The sequence below is a fragment of the Rhodamnia argentea genome, chromosome 4, assembly GCF_020921035.1.
Source record: "Rhodamnia argentea isolate NSW1041297 chromosome 4, ASM2092103v1, whole genome shotgun sequence".
Lineage (NCBI taxonomy): Eukaryota > Viridiplantae > Streptophyta > Magnoliopsida > Myrtales > Myrtaceae > Rhodamnia > Rhodamnia argentea.
Window position 1 is genome coordinate 8,451,264 of NC_063153.1, and position 6,589 is coordinate 8,457,852.

Consider the following 6,589-nt stretch of genomic DNA (forward strand, 5'->3'; position numbering starts at 1 on the left):
TCATTGTCATAGAGGCCTAAGCTATAGAGCTAGAGCTAGTCTGACTTGTGTTCTCAAAATACCAAAAAGTCATCGTTTCAAAGAAACGATACTCAAGTTGAGTGCTGGCTTTTCTTAACGGCCAACCACTGCCCGCATTACAAGAATATTTGACGTCTACGAAAACTCTAAATTCACTTTTTGACCTCCTGTCATCTTTTGAAATGGGAATGAAATCAAATTGAGTGCCCCCTTTTGACGTTCCGAGCGTGGGCTACATTCTCGTGCTAAAGCAGATTGAATCGTTTTGGTATTAATTCGCCGCACAAGAAAGTCCAATCCCAAAGCTGAGATCGAACGGCACCCCTAATCTAGACAGCGGTACAATGCATGAGATTTGACTAATGGGGGTGGATGCAGATATGTAAGAAGGAAAGCAATAATTCTGATATTATATTACAAAATTGAACCCAAAAGCTTAGTTGATAGAAAGAGAAAGACCACATAAATATAAAGAGCACGTATCAACCATAATCAATAAATATGGAACACTATCTCAACACCCCATACAAAAATGAGTCAAGGCGAAAAATCGGATCCATATTTTGTCATGAACCGTTTCTTGCGTTTGCCCTATCACCTTTAACATACAAGGTGGCGGGAAAAATTACCAAAAAAGTCTTAAACCTATTGCAATTGTGTTAATTCAATCCGAAACTTTTTTTGCCAATTCAGTCCTATAATTTTTGCAATTTTATCAATTCAATCCATCCGATTGGCTAGCCGACGCTGATGTGGACTCTGTACGGCAACATAGTAATTTAATTATTTTTGAATTTTTGAATTTTTATGTTCTTTTTCCTATTTTTCTTTTCTTTTTCTTTCTTTTCTTCCTCCCTCTCCTTCTTCTTCCTCTAGCTAGCCAACAAAGCTCGCCTCGCCATCCTAGATCTAAAATTCCATCATCGATGCGGGACTGAATACAGCTCAGAAGGAAATGGAGCGACTAAGGCTCATTTCTCCGTTCTTCGACCTTTTGCTCATGTCTCCATTCGCCTCCGTGACGAACGTGGGCGACCTCCGCCTCATATAGTCGAGTTTCCTCTTTGTCCAAGCCAAGAAGCTAATCAAGAAGCTCAATTTATCCCCCAAGCGAACGTCAACATCGTTGACAGTAGGGTTTACTAATTTCGGGCTAGAGTTGAGCGTTCCGTCAAGGATTTGGGCGGGCGAGGTCGAGCCTCGTCCAGTAATGGTGAGGCCGACCTTGCCCAACGACAGCGAGGCTCGCCCTCGCCAATGGCCTTCGGTGGGGAGGTCGACCTCGCTGGCTAAAGAAAGGAGAGGGAAAAAAAATAATGAATAAAAAAACACAATAAAAAAATTAAGATATTATCTCACCAGTCGACTCCACTCGGCGTCGGCCGGCCAAAATCGATTGGATGGACTAAATTGGTACGATTACAAAATGTTTAAAATTGAATTTGTAAAATAAAATTTAAGACTAAATTGGCACAATTACGATAAGTTTAGAATTTTTTGTTAATTTTTTCAGAAGTAGCAACATGTATGGTGGCAATAAAAAAATTTGTCGCCTATGGTACTAGAGGCGACAAAATACTACCCTTTGGTAAAAAGGTGACAAAACTCGTATTGTCACCATAAATTGGCTAATGGGACAAAAAATTCGCTGTGTTTGTATGTAGCCTTCCGAAAAAAATAATAAAAAAATAATAAAGAAAAAGATGGTAAGATTAGGTCCCTCAACACTAGTGACGCCTTCTTATGAATACCGGGCAGGGCCTATAGCTCAGAGGATTAGAGCACGTGGCTACGAACCACGGTGTCGGGGGTTCGAATCCCTCCACGCCCACAACCGGCCCAAAAGGGGAAGGACCTTTTTCGATGAGATCTTTAATACTATTTTAGACATGATTTATTCAAAAAAAAAAAAAGTACCAATTGTCTCCTTTGGTAAATCTTTCGCCGCGTTGGGCTTATTTTTAAGGCTATGCACCGAGACGAATATTTATGTTTTTGTCAAGAAATAGTGTGACGACGACGGTGACCGGGGTTGCTTGACAACGGCCGCGACCCGAACCCAATCACAATCGCGGCCGTGACAACCACGGATTAGGTCGACCCTAGGTCGAAAAAAAAAATTGTTTTTTGGTCCATCATTCCAAGTAATCCATCTTAAACCACAAGCACGAATGGTGGATCCATCCTTTCATATGGAAACAAAAGCTAAAAAAAGCAAATTCATAGCACTTGAAAACTCTCCATTTGCTAGGCCGGGATGCTTCTTAGCCGTCTCTCTCTCACTTGGTGCACGAATCACCACTCGATCACGTCAAGTTATATTCTTGATACGCATTATTGGAGCATCTCAATGCAGCTTGATTCGTCTCCAAGATACGGTGAACATGGACCATGATACATTCCTTCAAGCATTTGGACTACTTTTAGGGTTTTCTTTTAGGGTTTACTCCATGTGAATGCATTGGAGTTGCAGAACTTTTTTCTTTTTTTCTATTTTGGATGGCTAATCATATGATTTCATTGCGGACGAGGCGCGTGCAAACATTGTGGTGGAAAGTCTACTCCCAAGATGATTTACAAGGTGGATAAAACAAGAACTCTATACATGATGGTGACAAAGCTCCCATATCATCATGATAATGGATAAGTTATGAAAATATTATAAAAAATTGCGCGACTCGAATGTTAAGTAAATGGGGTATTTATACTTCAAGCATGGAAAAACTACCAAAAAATCCTAAACTTATTACAATTGTGTTAATTCAGTCCTAAATTTTTTCTCTTTTGCCTAAAAAATTATAAAAAAAAATCCTAAAACTATTGCAATTGTGTCAATTCAATCTCAAACCCCCCCTTTTTTTTTGTCAATTGAGTTATAAATATTTTGCATTTGTGCCAACTTTGGCCAATCGGCGACGACGTGACAATTTTTAAACAATAATCTAATATTTTCTTCACATTTTTATTCATTTTTTCAAATTTTTATTTAGTCCACGTCAGCACTAGAAGAACAAAGTTGGCTGGATGAACCGAATTAGCACAATTGTAATAAGTTTATGACTTTTTTATTATTTTCTCCTCAATTGGCCAAAAATGAAAGTTTAGTACTGAATTGGCACAAGTGCAATAGGTTTAGAAATTTTTTGATAATTTTCCACCACCATACTTTAGCATATTGAATGTTATTACAAATATGAGAGAATTTGTTCGAAAAGTCAGAAATCTATTGTGGCCATCTATTCAGTCATAAATCTTTCATTTTGATCAATATAGTCTTAAACCTTTTAATAATTTTTGAATGTAGTCTTTCTAGTCAATTTTGATCGAAGATCGCTTATTTTTGTCGATTTTTACAATTATTTAAAGATTTTCTGATGTTTTTTCCTTTGCGAAAAGAAAGAAAGAAAACTAAAGGAAAGAAAAGCAAAGGAAAAAATTAATAAAATCTTTTAAAAATTGCAAAAATTGTACACAATAATGCCGATCGTGCCAAACTGATTGAACCGCCGTGCCGATAATTTCCTGTTAAAATTGGTTGAAAGGATCACGTCGGCCAAGATTACAGGAGTCACTCAATAGTGATTACATTGATATCTACAAGATAGAATTTGCAAGATATGCTGACAAAGCATTAATCAGATAAGAATTGGAAAGATCACATGCTTTGGTGTGTATTGGCTAGGTTTGGAACCGAATCCATATCTCACAGGCGAAAAGCGTACAGTGGCGAAATTCCAGATTGATTTCCTGGACAGATTTCCTGGACAGCGCCCAATGAAAATTACTAGAAGACAAAAGCGACGTCGCCATCGGTTTTATCTATCAAATCTCTCAAGTCTAATGCTCACCTCTCTTCTAGGTTACACGGGCTCTGCGCTTTTCGCAGTAACATTTGACTTGGTTAAGTACCAAAGATAATGACCCTGAAAATGATGTGAAAGTAAAACAAAGGGGAAAAAAATTCTAAATTTTATCTAAAAGGGGTGTGTCCAATTAGTCTACGGAGCTCTTTTTAAGACGAATTAACAACAGACAAAGGCTTAGCCACTGTCTTGAGAGAACCTCCTCAGTGGGAGGCAAAGTGGATGTTCCGGGAGTAGAATAATATGGCCAAAGCCACTAAACACTCATCAATCAATGGAAGTGACAAAAAAAACACTGAAAGTAGGGTTTGAATAGTGGGGAGTTCATTTGATTGTGCATTGATTTATCTTTTCATGCAATAAACTTGGGGTTTTACAGGAGGACAAATGATATGAATAGTCTCTGAATTTTGGCCCGATATGTAATGTGATCCATAAATTTTTAGTTTGTTCAATGTAGTCGGAAAACTTTTAATTTATTTAATGTAATACCTGAACTTTTGGTACATATTTCATTTAGTCCTTGGACTATTTGAAAATATTTGATACTATCCATGATCTGAAATTAATGAAAGGACTAGATCGAGCATTTTCATATAATCCATCGACTATATTGAACATGTACTAAAAGTCCAGGGATCATATTGAACAAATTAAAAATTTATGGACCGCATCAAACGAATTAAAAATTCATGAATCATATTACATATTAAACCAAAGTTTAAAGACCATTTGTGTCGTTATCTTTTTATAGGATTGGAGGACCATTGATGTTGGGCTTTGAAAAGCAAAAGACAAAAGTGTATTATAGTCCAAAGTGGCTTATCTCATTGAAATCTAATCATGAATACCAAAAAGAAAGAAAGGAGGGGGAAAAAAAAAAAAAAAGAACATTGATTTGGTTGGGTTCGTGATTTTTCTAACAATGGCAATTACTAGACCATTCATTTGTGGCAGATAAGTGCGATAAGAGTCAAAGGTGCTTGTGTGGATGTGCCAGAACAAGTTGCTTGTCCTTTGACTTTTCGATGGTTGCTCCATTAATCGACCAAAAAGGTGAGGGAGAGCCAAACAAAAGAGAGAGAAATTCCGGTTATGGAATTAATTCACGATATGGTTTTGCCCATATACAACACATATGGGATTTCCATGGGAAGATGGGACCTGACCAGGGGTGGGGCTTTCTCACGGGACAAGATAGCATGATCTAAACACGACATGAAATAAGTGAATTTATGTTGAGATTAATCGTGTTTGGATTAATTCTATATCAATCTGCAAGACATGGTTAGTATTGTTATCCGATCGGGGTGACACGGAATTGACTTTGCATAACCCATTTAAATTAATGGGTTAATGTTGATATGATGATAACCGATCCATTTCGACACGATGATAAATGACCCATTTCGACATGATTAGCTAAAAGACTCTTTTTTTTTTCGAGTTGTTTACTGTTAAAGTTTAATTTGTTGGTATTTCACTATGAGCATGTCACTTAATTTGATTTGATGATTGTCCATTTATGTACTATCGCAATTCGTATATAGATTTTAATGAGAAACCGAGGATACTTCAGGTCGGCAGGTCAATGTCGTATCATGGTGAGTTATGCAATCATGTTGACCCAATAGCTTGATATTTAGTCGTGTTACACAGGTCGACAATAGGGTCATGTCGACTAGCTAATTTTCAGATTGTGCTCCTGTCGCATAGATCGACGCAATTAGCCAATCATGCCGTGTTTGTGTTAGACATGTTTTGTAGTACACCCTCACGCTAGATACCACACTAACAGAGTCTGCCAATACAAATTGCCGCCACTAGACCTTACACATGGTCCTTTCCCCATCTCTTAAGGCCATCCCCCATAGGTTTGGATGGACATCGCTTGTTATTCATCGCATTCCCACCACATAACTCTATTTTCGTTAAGGAATGGCAATGAGCTTGGGTCACCGAATTCCTGGCCAACACAAATCCAGATGGTTTATATGGAATTTTCGGATCGAAAAAGAGGGTCAGAAAGAGTCGCGTCGAATCTGTCCCGCTACCATTTCTAATTCCAGCTCCTCTCCCTCTCTCCCACGTCTATGTTTCCGGTTCGTAGCAGCCGGCTGGCGCCACTTCCTTTTGATCCGTTGTTAATTTTCACATTACACACATCCAACGTTATTGCTAGATAAAGGGGCAGGAGGTGGGTATGGAAAGGCGGATTCAGGTGGCCCTCCTCTCGATTTCGCCTACTTTCAACAACTACTTGCTGATTAAAAACCCTTCCCAAACTGTACAAGCTTCTTCCAAAGCATACGGCATCCTACTTAACTTTTAAAAGTCCTAATGACCCTGTGGTTAAATTTCTAGACTTCTGTTGCTTGGCTATTGAGACCAACTTCCATTTATCGTGCTTACAGTGTTGATTTGAGAGCTTTAAGCTAATTAAATTTGTCTGGTGGCAATCTCCTCATTCGACACTTCTTGACTTCTTTAAGCTTTATGAAAGCAAGAATCGACTTCATCAGCCTTCTTGGCCCGTATCTTCCTGAAAAGCGACCTTGATTATGGGCTTTCCGAGTTCAACGGGTGGAAAAGAAAGCCGAAAGATGCAAACTACTCCCACAGGACCATCCATGCCCAAGTTGAAAGGCTCACCTCACTCTCGAATGATCAATGCCTGATATACTTCTTTTTCACTTTTCTTCTTG